The sequence below is a fragment of the Rhipicephalus microplus genome, chromosome X (genome assembly GCF_043290135.1).
Source record: "Rhipicephalus microplus isolate Deutch F79 chromosome X, USDA_Rmic, whole genome shotgun sequence".
Classification (NCBI taxonomy): Eukaryota; Metazoa; Arthropoda; class Arachnida; order Ixodida; family Ixodidae; genus Rhipicephalus; species Rhipicephalus microplus.
Window position 1 is genome coordinate 465,664,696 of NC_134710.1, and position 22,880 is coordinate 465,687,575.

Genomic DNA, 22,880 nt, shown 5'->3' on the forward strand with positions numbered 1-22,880 from the left:
GTATACCAAGAGATTTAACAAAAAAGTGCACTGGACGCCGAAACCCGGGATCGAGCCAAGGACCTTTAGATGTTCAGTTTAACGCTCTCCCAACTGAGCTATTTCAGCAGACAGGAGAAGAGTGACAGCGGTATCTAACAGTTCTTGCGCTTCGGTAAAACCGCTTTATTAAAGCTGTTGCTCATTATTACATATCTTTCAAGCTGTTCCGGTTCTTTCGCAACGCCTACTGTCGCGATTCAGTCTGAATCAGCCTTTCTTTATTAAGCATGTGTGTTAACCTGCGTAACCGTTTCACTCGTTAGAATTATTGCAAAATACTTGTATAACGACGGATTTAACAAATCGTGCTTTGGACGCCGAAACCCGGGATCCAGCCAAGGACCTTTAGATGTTCAGTTTAACGCTCTCCCAACTGAGCTATTTCGGCAGACGGGAGAAGAGTGACAGCGGAATTTAACAGTTCTTGCGTTTTGGCAAGACTGCTTTATTAGAGCTGTTGCACATTAATAAATGTCTTTAACGCTGTTCCGGTTCTTTTGCAACGCCCACTGCCGCGATGCAATCTGAATAAGCATTTCTTAATCAAGCATGTGTTTTCACCTGCGTAACCGTTTCACTCGTTAGAATTATTGCAAAATACTTGTATACCGACAGATTTAACACAAAATTGCTTTCGACGCCGAAACCCGGGATCAAGCCAAGGGCCTTCAGATGTTCAGTTTAACGCTCTCCCAACTGAGCTATTTCGGCAGACGGGAGAAAAGTGACAGCGGGATTTAACAGTTCTTGCGTTTCAGTAAAACCGCTTTATTAGAGCTGTTGCATACTAATACATGTCTTTCACGCTGTTCCGGTTTTTTTGCAACGCCTACTGCCGCGATTCAATCTGATTCAGCATTTATTTATCAAGCATGTGTGTTCACCTGCGTAACTGTTTAACTCGTTAGAATTCTCAAAATACTTGTATACCGACAGATTTACCAAATCGTGCTTTGGACGACGAAACCCGGGATCGAGCCAAGGACCTTTATATGTTCAGTTTAACGCTCTGCCAACTGAGCTATTTCAGAAGACGGGAGAAGAGTGACAGCGGGATTTAAGAGTTCTTGCGTTGCGGTAAAACCGCTTTATTAGAGCTGTTGCACATTATTACGTGTATTTCGCGCTGTTCTGGTTCTTTTGCAATGCCCACTCCCGCGATGCAATCTGAATCAGCATTTCTTTATCAAGCATGTGTGTTCACCTGCGTAACCGTTTCACTCGTTAGAAGTATTGCAAAATACTTGTATACCGAGAGATTTAACAAAAAAGTGTTCTGTACGCCGAAACCCGGGATCGAGCCAAGGACCTTTAGAATTTTAGTCTAACGCTCTCCGAACTGAGCTATTTCGGCCTACGGGAGAAGAGTGAAAGCAAGATTTAACAGTTCTTGCGTTTGGGTAAAATCGCTTTATTAGAGCTGTTGCACATTATTACATGTCTTTCACGCTGTTCCGGTTTTTTTGCAACGCCTACTGCTGCGATGCAATCTGAATCAGCATTTCTTTATCAAGCATATGTGTTCACTTGCGTAACCGTTTCACTCGTTAGAAGTATTGCAAAATACTTGTATACCGAGAGATTTAACAAAAAAGTGCTCTGGACGCCGAAACCCGGGATCGAGCCAAGGACCTTTAGATGTTCAGTTTAACGCTCTCCCAACTGACCTATTTCGGCAGACGGGAGAAGAGTGACAGCGGGATTTAACAGTCCTTGCGTTTGGGTAAAATCGCTTTATTAGAGCTGTTGCACATTATTACATGTCTTTCACGCTGTTCCGGTTCTTTTGCAACGCCTACTGTCGCGAAGCATTCTGAATTAGCATTTCTTTACCAAGCAGGTGTGTTCACCTGCGTAAACGTTTCACTCGTTAGAATTATTGCGAAGTACTTGTGTACCGACAGATTTAACAAAAAAGTGTTTTGGATCCTGAAACCCGGGATCGAGCAAAGGACCTTTAGATGTTCAGTTTAACGCTCTCCCAACTCAGCTATTTCGGCAGACAGGAGAAAAGTGACAGCGGGATTTAACAGTTCTTGCGTTTGGGTAAAATCGCTTTATTAGAGCTTTTGCACATTATTACATGTCTTTCACGCTGTTCCGGTTCTTTTGCAATGCCTACTGCCGCGATGCAATCTGAATCAGCATTTCTTTATCAAGCATGTGTGTTCTCCTGCGTAACCGTTTCACTCGTTAGAAGTATTGCAAAATACTTGTATACCGAGAGATTTAACAAAAAAGTGCTCTGGACGCCGAAACCCGGGATCGAGCCAAGGACCTTTAGATTTTCAGTCTAACGCTCTCCGAACTGAGCTATTACGGCCTACGGGAGAAGAGTGAAAGCGGCATTTAACAGTTCTTGCGTTTCGGTAAAACTGCTTTATTAGGGCTGTTGCACATTACTACATGTCTTTCACGCAGTTCCGGTTTTTTTGCAACGCCTTCTGCCGCCATGCAATCTGAATCAGCATTTCTTTATCAACCATGTGTGTTCCCCTGCGTAACCGTTTCACTCGTTAGAATTATTGCAAAATACTTGTATATCGGCAGATTTAACAAATCGTGCTTTGAACGCCGAAACCCGGGATCGATTTAAGGACCTTTATATGTTCAGTTTAACGCTCTCCCAACTGAGCTATTTCAGCAGACGGGAGAAGAGAGACAGCGGGATCTAACAGTTCTTGCGCTTTGGTAAAACCGCTTTATTAGAGCTTTTGCACATTACTACATGTCTTTCATGCTGTTCCGGTTCTTTTGCAACGCCTACTTCCGCGATGCAATCTGAATCAGCATTTCTTTATCAAGCATGTGTGTTCACCTGCGTAACCGTTTCACTCGTTAGAAGTATTGCAAAATACTTGTATACCGAGAGATTTAACAAAAAAGTGTTCTGGACGCCGAAACCCGGGATCGAGCCAAGGACCTTTAGATTTTCAGTCTAACGCTCTCCGAACTGAGCTATTTCGGCCTACGGGAGAAGAGTGAAAGCAAGATTTAACAGTTATTGCGTTTGGGTAAAATCGCTTTATTAGAGCTGTTGCACAATATTACATGTCTTTCACGCTGTTCCGGTTCTTTTGCAAAGCCTACTTCTGCGATGCAATCTGAATCAGCATTTCTTGATCAAGCATGTGTGTTCTCCTGCGTAACCGTTTCACTCGTTAGAAGTATTGCAAAATACTTGTATACCGAGAGATTTAACAAAAAAGTGCTCTGGACGCCGAAACCCGGGATCGAGCCAAGGACCTTTAGATTTTCAGTCTAACGCTCTCCGAACTGAGCTATTACGGCATACGGGAGAAGAGTGAAAGCGGCATTTAACAGTTCTTGCGTTTCGGTAAAACTGCTTTATTAGGGCTGTTGCACTTTACTACATGTCTTTCACGCAGTTCCGGTTTTTTTGCAACGCCTACTGCCGCCATGCAATCTGAATCAGCATTTCTTTATCAACCATGTGTGTTCCCCTGCGTAACCGTTTCACTCGTTAGAATTATTGCAAAATACTTGTATACCGGCAGATTTAACAAATCGTGCTTTGAACGCCGAAACCCGGGATCGATATAAGGACCTTTATATGTTCAGTTTAACGCTCTCCCAACTGAGCTATTTCAGCAGACGGGAGAAGAGAGACAGCGGGATCTAACAGCTCTTGCGCTTTGGTAAAACCGCTTTATTAGAGCTTTTGCACATTACTACATGTCTTTCATGCTGTTCCGGTTCTTTTGCAACGCCTACTTCCGAGATGCAATCTTAATCGGCATTTCTTTATTAAGCATGTGTGTTAACCTGCGTAACCGTTTCACTCGTTAGAATTATTGCAAAATACTTGTATAACGACGGATTTAACAAATCGTGCTTTGAACGCCGAAACCCGGGATCGAGCCGAGGACCTTTATATGTTCAGTTTAACGCTCTCCCAACTGAGCTATTTCGGCAGACGGGAGAAGAGTGACAGCGGAATTTAACAGTTCTTGCGTTTTGGCAAGACTGCTTTATTAGAGCTGTTGCACCCTATTAAATGTCTTCAACGCTGTTCCGGTTCTTTTGCAACGCCCACTGCCGCGATGCAGTCTGAATCAGCCTTTCTTTATTAAGCATGTGTGTTAACCTGCGTAACCGTTTCACTCGTTAGAATTATTGCAAAATACTTGTATAACGACGGATTTAACAAATCGTGCTTTGAACGCCGAAACCCGGGATCGATATAAGGACCTTTATATGTTCAGTTTAACGCTCTCCCAACTGAGCTATTTCAGCAGACGGGAGAAGAGAGACAGCGGGATCTAACAGCTCTTGCGCTTTGGTAAAACCGCTTTATTAGAGCTTTTGCACATTACTACATGTCTTTCATGCTGTTCCGGTTCTTTTGCAACGCCTACTTCCGAGATGCAATCTGTATCAGCATTTCTTTATCAACCATGTGTGTTCACCTGCGTAACCGTTTCACTCGTTAGAAGTATTGCGAAATACTTGTATACCAAGAGATTTAACAAAAAAGTGCACTGGACGCCGAAACCCGGGATCGAGCCAAGGACCTTTAGATGTTCAGTTTAACGCTCTCCCAACTGAGCTATTTCAGCAGACAGGAGAAGAGTGACAGCGGTATCTAACAGTTCTTGCGCTTCGGTAAAACCGCTTTATTAAAGCTGTTGCTCATTATTACATGTCTTTCACGCTGTTCCGGTTCTTTCGCAACGCCTACTGTCGCGATGCAGTCTGAATCAGCCTTTCTTTATTAAGCATGTGTGTTAACCTGCGTAACCGTTTCACTCGTTAGAATTATTGCAAAATACTTGTATAACGACGGATTTAACAAATCGTGCTTTGAACGCCGAAACCCGGGATCCAGCCAAGGACCTTTAGATGTTCAGTTTAACGCTCTCCCAACTGAGCTATTTCGGCAGACGGGAGAAGAGTGACAGCGGAATTTAACAGTTCTTGCGTTTTGGCAAGACTGCTTTTTTAGAGCTGTTGCACCCTATTAAATGTCTTTAACGCTGTTCCGGTTCTTTTGCAACGCCCACTGCCGCGATGCAATCTGAATAAGCATTTCTTCATCAAGCATGTGTTTTCACCTGCGTAACCGTTTCACTCGTTAGAATTATTGCAAAATACTTGTATACCGACAGATTTAACACAAAATTGCTTTGGACGCCGAAACCCGGGATCGAGCCAAGGTCCTTCAGATGTTCAGTTAAACGCTCTCCCAACTGAGCTATTTCGGCAGACGGGAGAAAAGTGACAGCGGGATTTAACAGTTCTTGCGTTTCGGTAAAACCGCTTTATTAGAGCTGTTGCACATTATTACGTGTATTTCACGCTGTTCTGGTTCTTTTGCAACGCCTACTGCCGCCATGCAATCTGAATCAGCATTTCTTTATCAAGCATGTGTGTTCCCCTGCGTAACCTTTTCACTCGTTAGAATTATTGCAACATACTTGTATACCGGCAGATTTAACAAATCGTGCTTTGAACGCCGAAACCCGGGATCGATATAAGGACCTTTATATGTTCAGTTTAACGCTCTCCCAACTGAGCTATTTCAGCAGACGGGAGAAGAGAGACAGCGGGATCTAACAGTTCTTGCGCTTCGGTAAAACCGCTTTATTAGAGCTTTTGCACATTACTACATGTCTTTCATGCTGTTCCGGTTCTTTTGCAACGCCTACTGCCGTGATGCAATCTGAATCAGCATTTCTTTATCAAGCATGTGTGTTTACCTGCGTAACCGTTTCACTCGTTAGAACTATTTCAAAAAACTTGTGTACCGACAGATTTAACAAAGAAGTGCTTTGAACGCCGAAACCCGGGATCTTGCCAAAGACCTTTAGATGTTCAGTTTAACACTCTCCCAATTGAGCTATTTCAGCAGACACGAGAAGAGTGACAGCGGGATCTAACAGTTCTTGCGCTTCGGTAAAACCGCTTTATTAAAGCTGTTGCTCATTATTACATGTCTTTCACGCTGTTCCGGTTCTTTCGCAACACCTACTGTTGCGACTCAATCTGAATCAGCCTTTCTTTATCAAGCATGTGTGTTCACCTGCGTAACCGTTTCACTCGTTAGAATTATTGCAAAACACATGTATACCGACAGATTTAACAAATCGTGCTTTGGACGACGAAACCCGGGATCGAGCCGAGGACCTTTATATGTTCCTATTAACGCTCTCCCAACTGAGCTTTTTCAGCAGACGGGAGAAGAGTGACAGCGGGATCTACCAGTTCTTGCGCTTCAGTAAAACTGCTTTATTAGAGCTGTTGCAGATTACTCATGTCTTTCACGCTTTTCCGGTTCTTTTGAAACGCCTATTGCCGCGATGCAATCTGAATCGGCATTTCTTTATCAAGCATGTGTGTTCACCTGCGTAACCGTTTCACTCCTCAGAATTGATGCAAAATACTTGTATACCGACAGATTTGAAAAAAAAAGTGCTTTGGACCCAGAAACCCGGGATCGAGCCAAGGACCTTTAGATGTTCAGTTCAGCGCTCTCCCAACTGCGCTATTTCGGCAGACGGGAGAAGAGTGACAGCAGGATTCAAGAGTTCTTGCGTTTCGGTAAAACCGCTTTATTAGAGCTGTTGCACATTATTACGTGTATTTCGCGCTGTTCTGGTTCTTTTGCAATGCCCACTCCCGCGATGCAATCTGAATCAGCATTTCTTTATCAAGCATGTGTGTTCACCTGCGTAACCGTTTCGCTCGTTAGAAGTATTGCAAAATACTTGTATACCGAGAGATTTAACAAAAAAGTGTTCTGGACGCCAAAACCCGGGATCGAGCCAAGGACCTTTAGAATTTTAGTCTAACGCTCTCCGAACTGAGCTATTTCGGCCTACGGGAGAAGAGTGAAAGCAAGATTTAACAGTTCTTGCGTTTGGGTAAAATCGCTTTATTAGAGCTGTTGCACATTATTACATGCCTTTCACGCTGTTCCGGTTTTTTTGCAACGCCTACTGCTGCGATGCAATCTGAATCAGCATTTCTTTATCAAGCATATGTGTTCACTTGCGTAACCGTTTCACTCGTTAGAAGTATTGCAAAATACTTGTACACCGAGAGATTTAACAAAAAAGTGCTCTGGACGCCGAAACCCGGGATCGAGCCAAGGACCTTTAGATGTTCAGTTTAACGCTCTCCCAACTGAGCTATTTCGGCAGACGGGAGAAGAGTGACAGCGGGATTTAACAGTCCTTGCGTTTGGGTAAAATCGCTTTATTAGAGCTGTTGCACATTATTACATGTCTTTCACGCTGTTCCGGTTCTTTTGCAACGCCTACTGTCGCGAAGCATTCTGAATTAGCATTTCTTTACCAAGCAGGTATGTTCACCTGCGTAAACGTTTCACTCGTTAGAATTATTGCGAAGTACTTGTGTACCGACAGATTTAACAAAAAAGTGTTTTGGATGCTGAAACCCGGGATCGAGCAAAGGACCTTTAGATGTTCAGTTTAACGCTCTCCCAACTCAGCTATTTCGGCAGACAGGAGAAAAGTGACAGCGGGATTTAACAGTTCTTGCGTTTGGGTAAAATCGCTTTATTAGAGCTTTTGCACATTATTACATGTCTTTCACGCTGTTCCGGTTCTTTTGCAATGCCTACTGCCGCGATGCAATCTGAATCAGCATTTCTTTATCAAGCATGTGTGTTCTCCTGCGTAACCGTTTCACTCGTTAGAAGTATTGCAAAATACTTGTATACCGAGAGATTTAACAAAAAAGTGCTCTGGACGCCGAAACCCGGGATCGAGCCAAGGACCTTTAGATTTTCAGTCTAACGCTCTCCGAACTGAGCTATTACGGCATACGGGAGAAGAGTGAAAGCGGCATTTAACAGTTCTTGCGTTTCGGTAAAACTGCTTTATTAGGGCTGTTGCACATTACTACATGTCTTTCACGCAGTTCCGGTTTTTTTGCAACGCCTTCTGCCGCCATGCAATCTGAATCAGCATTTCTTTATCAACCATGTGTGTTCCCCTGCGTAACCGTTTCACTCGTTAGAATTATTGCAAAATATTTGTATATCGGCAGATTTAACAAATTGTGCTTTGAACGCCGAAACCCGGGATCGATATAAGGACCTTTATATGTTCAGTTTAACGCTCTCCCAACTGAGCTATTTCAGCAGACGGGAGAAGAGAGACAGCGGGATCTAACAGTTCTTGCGCTTTGGTAAAACCGCTTTATTAGAGCTTTTGCACATTACTACATGTCTTTCATGCTGTTCCGGTTCTTTTGCAACGCCTACTTCCGCGATGCAATCTGAATCAGCATTTCTTTATCAAGCATGTGTGTTCACCTGCGTAACCGTTTCACTCGTTAGAAGTATTGCAAAATACTTGTATACCGAGAGATTTAACAAAAAAGTGTTCTGGACGCCGAAACCCGGGATCGAGCCAAGGACCTTTAGATTTTCAGTCTAACGCTCTCCGAACTGAGCTATTTCGGCCTACGGGAGAAGAGTGAAAGCAAGATTTAACAGTTATTGCGTTTGGGTAAAATCGCTTTATTAGAGCTGTTGCACAATATTACATGTCTTTCACGCTGTTCCGGTTCTTTTGCAAAGCCTACTTCTGCGATGCAATCTGAATCAGCATTTCTTGATCAAGCATGTGTGTTCTCCTGCGTAACCGTTTCACTCGTTAGAAGTATTGCAAAATACTTGTATACCGAGAGATTTAACAAAAAAGTGCTCTGGACGCCGAAACCCGGGATCGAGCCAAGGACCTTTAGATTTTCAGTCTAACGCTCTCCGAACTGAGCTATTACGGCATACGGGAGAAGAGTGAAAGCGGCATTTAACAGTTCTTGCGTTTCGGTAAAACTGCTTTATTAGGGCTGTTGCACTTTACTACATGTCTTTCACGCAGTTCCGGTTTTTTTGCAACGCCTACTGCCGCCATGCAATCTGAATCAGCATTTCTTTATCAACCATGTGTGTTCCCCTGCGTAACCGTTTCACTCGTTAGAATTATTGCAAAATACTTGTATACCGGCAGATTTAACAAATCGTGCTTTGAACGCCGAAACCCGGGATCGATATAAGGACCTTTATATGTTCAGTTTAACGCTCTCCCAACTGAGCTATTTCAGCAGACGGGAGAAGAGAGACAGCGGGATCTAACAGTTCTTGCGCTTTGGTAAAACCGCTTTATTAGAGCTTTTGCACATTACTACATGTCTTTCATGCTGTTCCGGTTCTTTTGCAACGCCTACTTCCGAGATGCAATCTTAATCGGCATTTCTTTATCAAGCAGGTGTGTTAACCTGCGTAACCGTTTCACTCGTTAGAATTATTGCAAAATACTTGTATAACGACGGATTTAACAAATCGTGCTTTGAACGCCGAAACCCGGGATCCAGCCAAGGACCTTTAGATGTTCAGTTTAACGCTCTCCCAACTGAGCTATTTCGGCAGACGGGAGAAGAGTGACAGCGGAATTTAACAGTTCTTGCGTTTTGGCAAGACTGCTTTATTAGAGCTGTTGCACCCTATTAAATGTCTTTAACGCTGTTCCGGTTCTTTTGCAACGCCCACTGCCGCGATGCAATCTGAATAAGCATTTCTTCATCAAGCATGTGTTTTCACCTGCGTAACCGTTTCACTCGTTAGAATTATTGCAAAATACTTGTATACCGACAGATTTAACACAAAATTGCTTTGGACGCCGAAACCCGGGATCGAGCCAAGGTCCTTCAGATGTTCAGTTAAACGCTCTCCCAACTGAGCTATTTCGGCAGACGGGAGAAAAGTGACAGCGGGATTTAACAGTTCTTGCGTTTCGGTAAAACCGCTTTATTAGAGCTGTTGCACATTATTACGTGTATTTCACGCTGTTCTGGTTCTTTTGCAACGCCTACTGCCGCCATGCAATCTGAATCAGCATTTTTTTATCAAGCATGTGTGTTCCCCTGCGTAACCTTTTCACTCGTTAGAATTATTGCAAAATACTTGTATACCGGCAGATTTAACAAATCGTGCTTTGAACGCCGAAACCCGGGATCGATATAAGGACCTTTATATGTTCAGTTTAACGCTCTCCCAACTGAGCTATTTCAGCAGACGGGAGAAGAGAGACAGCGGGATCTAACAGTTCTTGCGCTTCGGTAAAACCGCTTTATTAGAGCTTTTGCACATTACTACATGTCTTTCATGCTGTTCCGGTTCTTTTGCAACGCCTACTGCCGTGATGCAATCTGAATCAGCATTTCTTTATCAAGCATGTGTGTTTACCTGCGTAACCGTTTCACTCGTTAGAACTATTTCAAAAAACTTGTGTACCGACAGATTTAACAAAGAAGTGCTTTGAACGCCGAAACCCGGGATCGTGCCAAAGACCTTTAGATGTTCAGTTTAACACTCTCCCAATTGAGCTATTTCAGCAGACACGAGAAGAGTGACAGCGGGATCTAACAGTTCTTGCGCTTCGGTAAAACCGCTTTATTAAAGCTGTTGCTCATTATTACATGTCTTTCACGCTGTTCCGGTTCTTTCGCAACACCTACTGTTGCGATGCAATCTGAATCAGCCTTTCTTTATCAAGCATGTGTGTTCACCTGCGTAACCGTTTCACTCGTTAGAATTATTGCAAAACACATGTATACCGACCGATTTAACAAATCGTGCTTTGGACGACGAAACCCGGGATCGAGCCGAGGACCTTTATATGTTCCTATTAACGCTCTCCCAACTGAGCTTTTTCAGCAGACGGGAGAAGAGTGACAGCGGGATCTACCAGTTCTTGCGCTTCAGTAAAACTGCTTTATTAGAGCTGTTGCAGATTACTCATGTCTTTCACGCTTTTCCGGTTCTTTTGAAACGCCTATTGCCGCGATGCAATCTGAATCAGCATTTCTTTATCAAGCATGTGTGTTCACCTGCGTAACCGTTTAACTTGTTAGAAGTATTGCGAAGTACTTATGAACCGAGAGATTTAACAAAAAAGTGCTTTGGACGCTGAAACCTGGGATCGAGCCAAGGACCTTTAGATGTTCAGTTTAACGCTCTCCCAACTGCGCTATTTCGGCAGACGGGAGAAGAGTGACAGCAGGATTTAAGAGTTCTTGCGTTTTGGTAAAACCGCTTTATTAGAGCTGTTGCACATTATTACGTGTATTTCACGCTGTTCTGGTTCTTTTGCAATGCCTACTTCCGCGATGCAATCTGAATCAGCATTTCTTTATCAAGCAGGTGTGTTCACCTGCGTAACCGTTTCACTCGTTAGAATTATTGCGAAATACTTGTATACCGACAGATTTAACAAAAAAGTGCTTTGGACGCTGAAACACGGGATCGAGCCAAGGACATTTAGATGTTCAGTTTAACGCTCTCCCAACTGAGCTATTTCGGCAGACGGGAGAAGAGTGACAGCGGAATTTAACAGTTCTTGCGTTTGGGTAAAATCGCTTTATTAGAGCTGTTGGACATTACTACATGTCTTTCACGCGGTTCTGGTTCTTTTGCAACGCCTACTGCCGCCATGCAATCTGAATCAGCATTTCTTTATCAAGCATGTGTGTTGCCCTGCGTAACCTTTTCACTCGTTAGAATTATTGCGAAATACTTGTATACCGGCAGATTTAACAAATCGTGCTTTGAACGCCGAAACCCGGGATCGATATAAGGACATTTATATGTTCAGTTTAACGCTCTCCCAACTGAGCTATTTCAGCAGACGGGAGAAGAGAGACAGCGGGATCTAACAGTTCTTGCGCTTCGGTAAAACCGCTTTATTAGAGCTTTTGCACATTACTACATGTCTTTTATGCTGTTCCAGTTCTTTTGCAACGCCTACTGCTGCGATGCAATCTGAATCAGCATTTCTTTATCAAGCATGTGTGTTCACCTGCGTAACCGTTTCACTCGTTAGAAATATTGCAAAATACTTGTATACCGACAGATTTAACACAAAATTGCTTTGGACGCCGAAACCCGGGATCGAGCCAAGGACCTTTAGATTTTTAGTCTAACGCTCTCCGAACTGAGCTATTTCGGCAGACGGGAGAAGAGTGACAGCGGGATTTAACAGTCCTTGCGTTTGGGTAAAATCGCTTTATTAGAGCTGTTGCACATTAATACATGTCTTTCACGCTGTTCCGGTTCTTTTGCAACGCCCACGGCCGCGATGCAATCTGAATAAGCATTTCTTCATCAAGCATGTGTTTTCACCTGCGTAACCGTTTCACTCATTAGAATTATTGCAAAATACTTGTATACCAACAGATTTAACACAAAATTCCTTTGGACGCCAAAACCCGGGATTGAGCCAAGGACCTTCAGATGTTCAGTTTAACGCTCTCCCAACTGAGCAATTTCGGCAGACGGGAGAAAAGTTACAGCGGGATTTAACAGTTCTTGCGTTTCGGTAAAACCGCTTTATAAGAGCTGTTGCATATTAACACATGTCTTTCACGCTGTTCCGGTTTTTTTGCAACGCCTACTGCCGCGATTCAATCTGATTCAGCATTTCTTTATCAAGCATGTGTGTTCACCTGCATAACTGTTTAACTTGTTAGAAGTATTGCGAAGTACTTATGAACCGAGAGATTTAACAAAAAAGTGCTTTGGACGCTGAAACCTGGGATCGAGCCAAGGACCTTTAGATGTTCAGTTTAACGCTCTCCCAACTGAGCTATTTCGGCAGACAGGAGAAGAGTGACAGCGGGATTTAACAGTTCTTGCGTTTGGGTAAAATCGCTTTATTAGAGCTGTTGCACATTACTACATGTCTTTCATGCTGTTCCTGTTCTTTTGCAACGCCTACTGCCGCGATGCAATCTGAATCAGCATTTCTTTATCAAGCATGTGTGTTCATCTGCGTAACCGTTTCACTCGTTAGAAGTATTGCAAAATACTTGTATACCGAGAGATTTAACAAAAAAGTGCACTGGACGCCGAAACCCGGGATCGAGCCAAGGACCTTTAGATTTTCAGTCTAACGCTCTCTGAACTGAGCTATTTCGGCATATGGGTGAAGAGTGAAAGCGGCATTTAACAGTTTTTGCGTTTCGGTAAAACTGCTTTATTAGGGCTGTTGCACATTACTACATGTCTTTCACGCGGTTCCGGTTCTTTTGCAACGCCTACTGCCGCCATGCAATCTGAATCAGCATTTCTTTATCAAGCATGTGTGTTCCTCTGCGTAAACGTTTCACTCGTTAGAATTATTGCAAAATACTTGTATACCGGCAAATTTAACAAATCGTGCTTTGAACGCCGAAACCCGGGATCGATATCAGGACCTTTATATGTTCAGTTTAACGCTCTCCCAACTGAGCCATTTCAGCTGACGGGAGAAGAGAGACAGCGGGATCTAACAGTTCTTGCGCTTCGGTAAAAGCGCTTTATTAAAGCTGTTGCTCATTATTACATGTCTTTCACACTGTTCCGGTTCTTTCGCAACACCTACTGTCGCGATACAATCTTAATCAACCTTTCTTTATCAAGCATGTGTGTTCACCTGCGTAACCGTTTCACTCGTTAGAATTATTGCAAAATACATCTATACCGACAGATTTCAAGTCAAGTCAAGTCAAGTTTATTTCCAACAACATCAAGTCGGAGGTCCTTAGGCGAAAAGATGTCGGAGACATCTTGAGAGAGCCCAAGAACCCGTTCCAGAGCAGCAGGCATTTTACAAAAATATCGCGTAATTCACTGTACATGCATAAGCCAAAATGAGAGCTTAGTACTTTTTCCTTTTAGTGAACAAAATACATACATAATTTCACGTAGGTCGCATAAATCTTGTAGGCATATGCGCAAAACAACAATTCTTATACAAAAAGGAAAGAAAACATGTAAAAAACATGATAACGAAAGATAGCTAGTGCTGTTTGAGCAATTCCTATGCGTGTAACAACATACTTCGTACATGTTTCTTGAATATACGTTCAGGCAGTTCGAAGTCGATACTGGTTAAGAATTTGTTCAATATTGTTGGTATCTGGTGGTGTAGAAGGCATTCTCCGTAACGTGTGCGAGAAAAGGGAACTGGTCTTAGTTGATTTCGGAGAGCGTATCGACAGGAGCTGTCAATTGAATGCTGATGAAGTTTGTTTTTCTGAATATAAAGTATTAGTTTATATGTGTAAAGGTCACTTGCTCTAATAAGATCATGATTTATAAAGAGCTGATGAGTACGTAGTTCGCTAGGAAGCCCATAAAATTTTTCAAATATTCTAAGAACCTTTTTCTGTAACGTCTCTAGTTTGTTGAGGTTCTGAGCAGACGTTTTTGCCCATACTAGTGCGCAGTAAGATAACCGAGAATAGAAATGGGCGTAGTATATAGCCTTTTTAAGCCATAATGGTACAAGGTCTGATAACTTATACATGCAGCCAACAGTTTTACCTAATTCAGAGACAAGTTTTGATATATGTATGTTCCATGACATGTTTTCCTCAAACCATACTCCTAGAAATTTTTGCGTTTTAACACATTCCAGCGTGGTGCCTTGAAAGGAGAAATTCAGTGTAATGCATGGCTTATTAGGAGGCCTAAATATAACATATTTTGTTTTACTTGCGTTTAAGTCAAGCTTGTTTTCATGGAGCCACAGTTCCAGGTGTCTTAAATAATTAGTTACAGTAACTTGAAGATCGGCCACTGTATCAGCACTGAAAAAGGCATTCGTGTCATCTGCGTACATGACTAGTTTTTCTGTGTATGGGATATTACATATATCATCTATATAAAGTATAAATAACAAGGGTCCTAAGATAGAACCTTGTGGAACGCCTTGCTTAAGTTCAGTTGCTTCTGACGCTAAGCTTCCGAGTGTAACATATTGTTTTCTATCAGATAAGTAATTCGTAATAAGTTTAAGAGCAGCGCCACGCAATCCATAGTCAAATAATTTTTCTTCTAGAATGTCATGTTTTATGCTATCGAAAGCCTTCCTCAGGTCAAGGAACAGTCCTACTGTATATAGTCTTTTTTCAAAATTGTTCAGTATGACCTCTTTTACGTTTAATAGGGCTAATTCAGTGGACTTTCCTTTCTGGAAACCATACTGAGCAGGGTTTATTATTTGATACTTTGAAAGAAAGTTCCTTAGTCTACAATTTATGGCACTCTCAAATACCTTCGATAGCACTGGTAAAACAGAGATAGGCCTATAATTAGAAATGTCATTCAAAGCACCGCCTTTGTGCACAGGACATACACGCGCAACCTTGAGTTCTGAGGGGAAAATACCAGAAACTAACATGCAATTAATAATATGAGCCAAGGGCTCCGATATAAGGTCCGCAACGTGCTTCAAGGGCGCTGCACTTAAGTCATCAGCGCCTCTTGCGACATTGTTACGTAGTCTAATTATCGAGCTGTGTACCTCTGAAGGTGTCACTGGACTTAGACTGATTGTGTTAGGCTCTCTCGTTCTACGGGTAATCCTTTCTTGCGTACAATGTCCTGAAAGAGGCACATAATCACCAGAATGGGCAAAATATTCGTTCATAGCCGTGATAGCTGCTTCGTCGCTCATATCTTGGGAGAAGGCTTTGACATTAATACGCATTTTACTTTCGGTAAATTGTCCCAGGTTATTCACTTCATTCCACAGTTTACGAGGATCATTATAAATCTTGGCGAATAGGCATTCATAATAAATCTTCTTAGCCTTGCGTATGTCGGCGTTTAGCTTATTGCGATACGTTTTGAATTTTTTCAGCACCTCTAGGTCGCGTGTTTGGACAAACTTATGATACATTTTGTTTTTCGTTTTGATTCTTTTGTGAAGATTCTTGTTGATCCATGGTTTACGAATTTTCGTTTTCTTTATTGTGTATGTCACCATAGGAAAACTGTTGTCATAACATGCTTTCAGATAGCGCGAGAAAGCGCTATATGCGTGATCTGAATTTCGCTCAGCGTACACAAAAGACCAGTCCGTATGGGTTATTTCAGAACGAAATTTTTCTAGGGTGAGCTGGTTTATGACGCGGTACGTTGTTTTTTCATTGTACCTAGGCTTATTCGTTGCAGTGGAAAAAAGAGCAAAAATGGGTAAGTGGTCACTAAGGTCGAGTGAAAATAAGCCTGTAAAAGTCTTATTCGTCGGCACGTTTGTGATACAGACGTCCAGAAGAGTGGCGCTATGGTCCGTGATTCGGCTAGGCAGACCGATAGTGTTTTCACTACAATAGGTGGACAGAATAGTTTCAAACTGTATAGTGGCAACGTCATCGCTTAGCATGTTCATATTTACGTCACCCATCAGAAAAAATGGCACGCGGAACGAGTGAAGCTTAGATATAATGGTTTCAAAAATAACAAGAAAATCAGATTTGCTGCTTGCGGGTGGCCGATACACTGCAGTAACTAGAACATTTGGTAATCGGATTGTAATACATTCAACGGTAGTCGTCAAAAAGGTTAGCTCATCAATAATATCATGAGGAATACAGTCCTTCACGTACAAAGCAACGCCTCCGCCACGACTATTAGTCCTGGTAACACCATTGTATTTGTAAGACTGTAGTTGTGAAGGACAGTCATTAGGAGCGAGCCATGTCTCGGAAAGCGAAATTACATCGAATTTTATAGCTAAGGAATCGAGGAACATGCTGAGATCAGAAACCTTATTTTTAATACTGCGCACGTTCAAATGTAAAGCACTGAAGTGCCTTCCAATATGCGTGACCGCTTTGTTAAAACTGTCTGCATCATGGTATTGACAACTGTCAAATAACGCCATTTCGCAGCAGACTGTATCAATTCAGAGTGCCTGTTCGATACCTAGCGGCACATCTTTTCTAAATCGTCGCGTTCAGCAATTCTGAGCACCTCTGATGATTCCGTTTTCCTGGCAAAAATTTTTCCATTGCGCGTCCACACGTATTTCCATCCAACGCCACGCTTCTTAGCTATGGTTGCGCCTAGGAGTTGTTTCCCAAGCTGGGTTAGGTTTTCATTGACAAATATAGGATCGGTTGACTGGAAACCAATTTTGTTAGCAGAAAGACGTGCCCTCTTGGCCTTAGCCAGGACGGCATCTCGTTTCTCCCGGCGAACAAATCGTACAATGATATTCTTTACATCGGGATTTTTTGTTCCCATTCTGTGACAAACATCAATATCTGTGGAAGTGATGGGTTCCCCGACTGCTGAGCAAATATTCTGGACTACTTCGGAAGGGTCACCTTCATTGGGCACGCCCTTGATTTCAAGGTTGTTTGCTCTGGTATACGCCTCCAGGTCCTCGACTTTCATGCGTAATTTCTTCGTCTCCATCATGAGAATATCGTTTGCCTTTCGCGCATCTGCGAGTTCTTTTCGTAACGATCTTATCTCTTCGGAGAGCGGCTTTATGTCATCACACACTGCACTACTATAGTCCACACTTTTTTTAAAATCGCGGAGTTCCTTCCGTATCTCTCGCTGAAATACGTCTAGTTCCTTATTCATCCTTCAACAAGACAACAGCAGTTGACACAACGTATACAATGGTGCTTGGCAGCAGTGCTAGCAATAACAGAGTTTAGGTGCAGTAGTGAAATTCTCACCTGCGTACAGAGAAAACCTGTTAGCGACGTGAAGCTTGCGAGCACTGCTGCCAAACTGCCGTCAGAGCGGAAGTTTCCTGACTTATGAAGTGCTCGTGTTCTGGGGACACGTCATCCGCGCAGGCGCAATTCGTTCCGCAGCCACTTCTTGTAGATGGCGTAGAACTGCACTGTATGTCGTCACAATGTGCGCCGATTTGGCTGTCCGAAATAGTGCTCTCGTCAGTGGTACTGCTTGCAGTGTGCGGCGATAACGATCCCAGGAATGTGATCAGCTGCGTACAGAGAAAACCTGTTAGCGACGTGAAGCTTGCGAGCACTGCTGCCAAACTGCCGTCAGAGCGGAAGTTTCCTGACTTATGAAGTGCTCGTGTTCTGGGGACACGTCATCCGCGCAGGCGCAATTCGTTCCGCAGCCACTTCTTGTAGATGGCGTAGAACTGCACTGTATGTCGTCACAATGTGCGCCGATTTGGCTGTCCGAAATAGTGCTCTCGTCAGTGGTACTGCTTGCAGTGTGCGGCGATAACGATCCCAGGAATGTGATCAGCTGCGTACAGAGAAAACCTGTTAGCGACGTGAAGCTTGCGAGCACTGCTGCCAAACTGCCAAGCATTAACAAATCATGCTTTGGACGACGAAACCCGGGATCGAGCCAAGGACCTTTATATGTTCAGAATAACGCTCTCCCAACTGAGCTATTTCAGCAGACGGGAGAAGAGTGACAGCGGGATTTAGCAGTTCTTGAGCTTCGGTGAAACTGCTTTATTAGAGCTGTTCCACATTACTCATGTCTTTCACGCTGTTCCTGTTCTTTTGCAACGCCTACTGCCGCGATGCAGTCTGAATCAGCATTTTTTATCAAGCATGTGTGTTCACCTGCGTAACCGTTTCACTCCTCAGAATTGATGCAAAATACTTGTATATCGAAAGATTTAACAAAAAAGTGCTTTGGACGCAGAAACCCGGGATCGAGCAAAGGACGTTTAGATGTTCAGTTTAACGCTCTCCCAACTGCGCTATTTCGGCAGACGGGAGAAGAGTGACAGCGGAATTTAGCAGTTCTTGCGTTTCAGCAAGACTGCTTTATTAGAGCTGTTGCACTATATTAAATGTCTTTAACGCGGTTCCGGTTCTTTTGCAACGCCCACTGCCGCGATGCAATCTGAATAAGCATTTCTTCATCAAGCATGTGTTTTCACCTGCGTAACCGTTTCACTCGTTAGAATTCTTGCAAAATACTTGTATACCGACAGATTTACCAAATCGTGCTTTGGACGACGAAATCCGGGATCGAGCCAAGGACCTTTATATGTTCAGTTTAACGCTCTGCCAACTGAGCTATTTCAGAAGACGGGAGAAGAGAGACAGCGGGATCTAACAGATCTTGCGCTTCGGTAAAACCGCTTTATTAGAGCTTCTGCACATTACTACATGTCTTTCATGCTGTTCCGGTTCTTTTCCAACGCCAAATGCCGCGATGCAATCTGAATTAGCATTTCTTTATCAAGCATGTGTGTTCACCTGCGTAACCGTTTCACTCGTTAGAAGTATTGCAAAATACATGTATACCGACCGATTTAATAAATCGTGCTTTGGATGACGAAACCCGGGATCGAGCCAAGGACCTTTATATGTTCAGATTAACGCTCTCCCAACTGAGCTATTTCGGCAGACGGGAGAAGAGTGACAGCGGGATTTAAGAGTTCTTGCGTTTCGGTAAAACCGCTTTATTAGAGATGTTGCACTATATTACGTGTATTTCACGCTGTTCTGGTTCTTTTGCAATGCCCACTCCCGCGATGCAATCTGAATCAGCATTTTTTTATCAAGCAGGTGTGTTCACCTCCGTAACCGTTTCACTCGTTAGAATTATTGCGAAATACTTGTATGCCGACAGATTTAACAAAAAAGTGCTTTGGACGCCGAAACCCGGGATCGAGCCAAGGACTTTTAGATGTTCAGTTTAACGCTCTCCCAATTGAGCTATTTCAGCAGACACGAGAAGAGTGACAGCGGGATCTACCAGTTCTTGCGCTTCGGTAAAACTGCTTTATTAGAGCTGTTGAAGATTACTCATGTCTTTCACGCTGTTCCGGTTCTTTTGAAACGCCTACTGCCGCGATGCAATCTGAATCAGCATTTCTTTATCAAGCATGTGTGTTCACCTGCGTAACCGTTTCACTCCTCAGAATTGATGCAAAATACTTGTATACCGACAGATTTAAGAAAAAAGTGCTTTGGACCCAGAAACCCGGGATCGAGCAAAGGACGTTTAGATGTTCAGTTTAACGCTCTCCCAACTGCGCTATTTCGGCAGACGGGAGAAGAGTGACAGCAGGATTGAAGAGTTCTTGCGTTCTGGTAAAACCGCTTTATTAGAGCTGTTGCACATTATTACGTGTATTTCACGCTGTTCTGGTTCTTTGCAATGCCTACTTCCGCGATGCAATCTGAATCAGCATTTCTTTATCAAGCAGGTGTGTTCACCTGCGTAACCGTTTCACTCGTTAGAATTATTGCAAAATACATCTATACCGACAGATTTAACAAATCATGCTTTGGACGACGAAACCCGGGATCGAGCCAAGGACCTTTATGTGTTCAGAATAACGCTCTCCCAACTGAGCTATTTCAGCAGACGAGAGAAGAGTGACAGCGGGATTTAGCAGTTCTTGGGTTTGGGTAAAATCGCTTTATTAGAGCTGTTGGACATTACTACATGTCTTTCACGCGGTTCCGGTTCTTTTGCAACGCCTACTGCCGCCATGCAATCTGAATCAGCATTTCTTTATCAAGCATGTGTGTTCCCCTGCGTAACCTTTTCACTCGTTAAAATTATTGCAAAATACTTGTATACCGGCAGACTTAACAAATCGTGCTTTGAACGCCGAAACCCGGGATCGATATAAGGACATTTATATGTTCAGTTTAACGCTCTCCCAACTCAGCTATTTCAGCAGACGGGAGAAGAGAGACAGCGGGATCTAACAGTTCTTGCGCTTCGGTAAAACCGCTTTATTAGAGCTTTTGCACATTACTACATGTCTTTTATGCTGTTTCAGTTCATTTGCAACGCCTACTACCGCGATGCAATCTGAATCAGCATTTCTTTATCAAGCATGTGTGTTCACCTGCGTAACCGTTTCACTCGTTAGAAATATTGCAAAATACTTGTATACGGACAGATTTAACACAAAATTGCTTTGGACGCCGAAACCCGGGATCGAGCCAAGGACCTTTAGATTTTTAGTCTAACGCTCTCCGAACTGAGCTATTTCGGCCTACGGGAGAAGAGTGAAAGCAAGATTTAACAGTTATTGCGTTTGGGTAAAATCGCTTTATTAGAGCTGTTGCACAATATTACATGTCTTTCACGCTGTTCCGGTTCTTTTGCAAAGCCTACTTCTGCGATGCAATCTGAATCAGCATTTCTTGATCAAGCATGTGTGTTCTCCTGCGTAACCGTTTCACTCGTTAGAAGTATTGCAAAATACTTGTATACCGAGAGATTTAACAAAAAAGTGCTCTGGACGCCGAAACCCGGGATCGAGCCAAGGACCTTTAGATTTTCAGTCTAACGCTCTCCGAACTGAGCTATTACGGCATACGGGAGAAGAGTGAAAGCGGCATTTAACAGTTCTTGCGTTTCGGTAAAACTGCTTTATTAGGGCTGTTGCACTTTACTACATGTCTTTCACGCAGTCGGTTTTTTTGCAACGCCTACTGCCGCCATGCAATCTGAATCAGCATTTCTTTATCAACCATGTGTGTTTCCCCTGCGTAACCGTTTCACTCGTTAGAATTATTGCAAAATACTTGTATACCGGCAGATTTAACAAATCGTGCTTTGAACGCCGAAACCCGGGATCGATATAAGGACCTTTATATGTTCAGTTTAACGCTCTCCCAACTGAGCTATTTCAGCAGACGGGAGAAGAGAGACAGCGGGATCTAACAGTTCTTGCGCTTTGGTAAAACCGCTTTATTAGAGCTTTTGCACATTACTACATGTCTTTCATGCTGTTCCGGTTCTTTTGCAACGCCTACTTCCGAGATGCAATCTTAATCGGCATTTCTTTATCAAGCAGGTGTGTTAACCTGCGTAACCGTTTCACTCGTTAGAATTATTGCAAAATACTTGTATAACGACGGATTTAACAAATCGTGCTTTGAACGCGAAACCCGGGATCCAGCCAAGGACCTTTAGATGTTCAGTTTAACGCTCTCCCAACTGAGCTATTTCGGCAGACGGAGAAGAGTGACAGCGGAATTTAACAGTTCTTGCGTTTTGGCAAGACTGCTTTATTAGAGCTGTTGCACCCTATTAAATGTCTTTAACGCTGTTCCGGTTCTTTTGCAACGCCCACTGCCGCGATGCAATCTGAATAAGCATTTCTTCATCAAGCATGTGTTTTCACCTGCGTAACCGTTTCACTCGTTAGAATTATTGCAAAATACTTGTATACCGACAGATTTAACACAAAATTGCTTTGGACGCCGAAACCCGGGATCGAGCCAAGGTCCTTCAGATGTTCAGTTAAACGCTCTCCCAACTGAGCTATTTCGGCAGACGGGAGAAAAGTGACAGCGGGATTTAACAGTTCTTGCGTTTCGGTAAAACCGCTTTATTAGAGCTGTTGCACATTATTACGTGTATTTCACGCTGTTCTGGTTCTTTTGCAACGCCTACTGCCGCCATGCAATCTGAATCAGCATTTTTTATCAAGCATGTGTGTTCCCCTGCGTAACCTTTTCACTCGTTAGAATTATTGCAAAATACTTGTATACCGGCAGATTTAACAAATCGTGCTTTGAACGCCGAAACCCGGATCGATATAAGGACCTTTATATGTTCAGTTTAACGCTCTCCCAACTGAGCTATTTCAGCAGACGGGAGAAGAGAGACAGCGGGATCTAACAGTTCTTGCGCTTCGGTAAAACCGCTTTATTAGAGCTTTTGCACATTACTACATGTCTTTCATGCTGTTCCGGTTCTTTTGCAACGCCTACTGCCGTGATGCAATCTGAATCAGCATTTCTTTATCAAGCATGTGTGTTTACCTGCGTAACCGTTTCACTCGTTAGAACTATTTCAAAAAACTTGTGTACCGACAGATTTAACAAAGAAGTGCTTTGAACGCCGAAACCCGGGATCGTGCCAAAGACCTTTAGATGTTCAGTTTAACACTCTCCCAATTGAGCTATTTCAGCAGACACGAGAAGAGTGACAGCGGGATCTAACAGTTCTTGCGCTTCGGTAAAACCGCTTTATAAAGCTGTTGCTCATTATTACATGTCTTTCACGCTGTTCCGGTTCTTTCGCA

The 22,880-nt window shown here is 43.1% G+C and overlaps 24 non-coding genes across 24 annotated transcripts; all 24 read right to left on the bottom strand.

The window, feature by feature from the left end:
* Positions 1-35: 35 nt before the first annotated feature.
* TRNAF-GAA (transfer RNA phenylalanine (anticodon GAA)) lies at positions 36-108 on the bottom strand. Its single transcript has one exon. It is a non-coding gene; the product is annotated as a tRNA-Phe (tRNA).
* Positions 109-357: 249 nt separating this feature from the next.
* On the bottom strand, positions 358-430 carry TRNAF-GAA (transfer RNA phenylalanine (anticodon GAA)). The gene has a single exon. It is a non-coding gene; the product is annotated as a tRNA-Phe (tRNA).
* A 250-nt stretch (positions 431-680) lies between these two features.
* On the bottom strand, positions 681-753 carry TRNAF-GAA (transfer RNA phenylalanine (anticodon GAA)). The gene has a single exon. It is a non-coding gene; the product is annotated as a tRNA-Phe (tRNA).
* A 570-nt stretch (positions 754-1,323) lies between these two features.
* TRNAF-AAA (transfer RNA phenylalanine (anticodon AAA)) lies at positions 1,324-1,396 on the bottom strand. The gene has a single exon. It is a non-coding gene; the product is annotated as a tRNA-Phe (tRNA).
* An 896-nt stretch (positions 1,397-2,292) lies between these two features.
* Positions 2,293-2,365, bottom strand: TRNAF-GAA (transfer RNA phenylalanine (anticodon GAA)). The gene has a single exon. It is a non-coding gene; the product is annotated as a tRNA-Phe (tRNA).
* Positions 2,366-2,937: 572 nt separating this feature from the next.
* TRNAF-GAA (transfer RNA phenylalanine (anticodon GAA)) lies at positions 2,938-3,010 on the bottom strand. The gene has a single exon. It is a non-coding gene; the product is annotated as a tRNA-Phe (tRNA).
* Positions 3,011-3,260: 250 nt separating this feature from the next.
* On the bottom strand, positions 3,261-3,333 carry TRNAF-GAA (transfer RNA phenylalanine (anticodon GAA)). Its single transcript has one exon. It is a non-coding gene; the product is annotated as a tRNA-Phe (tRNA).
* A 571-nt stretch (positions 3,334-3,904) lies between these two features.
* On the bottom strand, positions 3,905-3,977 carry TRNAF-GAA (transfer RNA phenylalanine (anticodon GAA)). The gene has a single exon. It is a non-coding gene; the product is annotated as a tRNA-Phe (tRNA).
* A 572-nt stretch (positions 3,978-4,549) lies between these two features.
* Positions 4,550-4,622, bottom strand: TRNAF-GAA (transfer RNA phenylalanine (anticodon GAA)). Its single transcript has one exon. It is a non-coding gene; the product is annotated as a tRNA-Phe (tRNA).
* A 249-nt stretch (positions 4,623-4,871) lies between these two features.
* Positions 4,872-4,944, bottom strand: TRNAF-GAA (transfer RNA phenylalanine (anticodon GAA)). Its single transcript has one exon. It is a non-coding gene; the product is annotated as a tRNA-Phe (tRNA).
* A 250-nt stretch (positions 4,945-5,194) lies between these two features.
* On the bottom strand, positions 5,195-5,267 carry TRNAF-GAA (transfer RNA phenylalanine (anticodon GAA)). Its single transcript has one exon. It is a non-coding gene; the product is annotated as a tRNA-Phe (tRNA).
* A 1,540-nt stretch (positions 5,268-6,807) lies between these two features.
* Positions 6,808-6,880, bottom strand: TRNAF-AAA (transfer RNA phenylalanine (anticodon AAA)). The gene has a single exon. It is a non-coding gene; the product is annotated as a tRNA-Phe (tRNA).
* Positions 6,881-7,130: 250 nt separating this feature from the next.
* On the bottom strand, positions 7,131-7,203 carry TRNAF-GAA (transfer RNA phenylalanine (anticodon GAA)). The gene has a single exon. It is a non-coding gene; the product is annotated as a tRNA-Phe (tRNA).
* A 573-nt stretch (positions 7,204-7,776) lies between these two features.
* Positions 7,777-7,849, bottom strand: TRNAF-GAA (transfer RNA phenylalanine (anticodon GAA)). Its single transcript has one exon. It is a non-coding gene; the product is annotated as a tRNA-Phe (tRNA).
* Positions 7,850-8,421: 572 nt separating this feature from the next.
* On the bottom strand, positions 8,422-8,494 carry TRNAF-GAA (transfer RNA phenylalanine (anticodon GAA)). Its single transcript has one exon. It is a non-coding gene; the product is annotated as a tRNA-Phe (tRNA).
* A 250-nt stretch (positions 8,495-8,744) lies between these two features.
* TRNAF-GAA (transfer RNA phenylalanine (anticodon GAA)) lies at positions 8,745-8,817 on the bottom strand. Its single transcript has one exon. It is a non-coding gene; the product is annotated as a tRNA-Phe (tRNA).
* Positions 8,818-9,388: 571 nt separating this feature from the next.
* On the bottom strand, positions 9,389-9,461 carry TRNAF-GAA (transfer RNA phenylalanine (anticodon GAA)). The gene has a single exon. It is a non-coding gene; the product is annotated as a tRNA-Phe (tRNA).
* Positions 9,462-9,711: 250 nt separating this feature from the next.
* TRNAF-GAA (transfer RNA phenylalanine (anticodon GAA)) lies at positions 9,712-9,784 on the bottom strand. The gene has a single exon. It is a non-coding gene; the product is annotated as a tRNA-Phe (tRNA).
* Positions 9,785-11,968: 2,184 nt separating this feature from the next.
* On the bottom strand, positions 11,969-12,041 carry TRNAF-AAA (transfer RNA phenylalanine (anticodon AAA)). The gene has a single exon. It is a non-coding gene; the product is annotated as a tRNA-Phe (tRNA).
* A 573-nt stretch (positions 12,042-12,614) lies between these two features.
* On the bottom strand, positions 12,615-12,687 carry TRNAF-GAA (transfer RNA phenylalanine (anticodon GAA)). The gene has a single exon. It is a non-coding gene; the product is annotated as a tRNA-Phe (tRNA).
* Positions 12,688-12,937: 250 nt separating this feature from the next.
* Positions 12,938-13,010, bottom strand: TRNAF-GAA (transfer RNA phenylalanine (anticodon GAA)). Its single transcript has one exon. It is a non-coding gene; the product is annotated as a tRNA-Phe (tRNA).
* Positions 13,011-20,764: 7,754 nt separating this feature from the next.
* Positions 20,765-20,837, bottom strand: TRNAF-AAA (transfer RNA phenylalanine (anticodon AAA)). Its single transcript has one exon. It is a non-coding gene; the product is annotated as a tRNA-Phe (tRNA).
* A 250-nt stretch (positions 20,838-21,087) lies between these two features.
* Positions 21,088-21,160, bottom strand: TRNAF-GAA (transfer RNA phenylalanine (anticodon GAA)). Its single transcript has one exon. It is a non-coding gene; the product is annotated as a tRNA-Phe (tRNA).
* An 891-nt stretch (positions 21,161-22,051) lies between these two features.
* On the bottom strand, positions 22,052-22,124 carry TRNAF-GAA (transfer RNA phenylalanine (anticodon GAA)). The gene has a single exon. It is a non-coding gene; the product is annotated as a tRNA-Phe (tRNA).
* Positions 22,125-22,880: the final 756 nt, after the last annotated feature.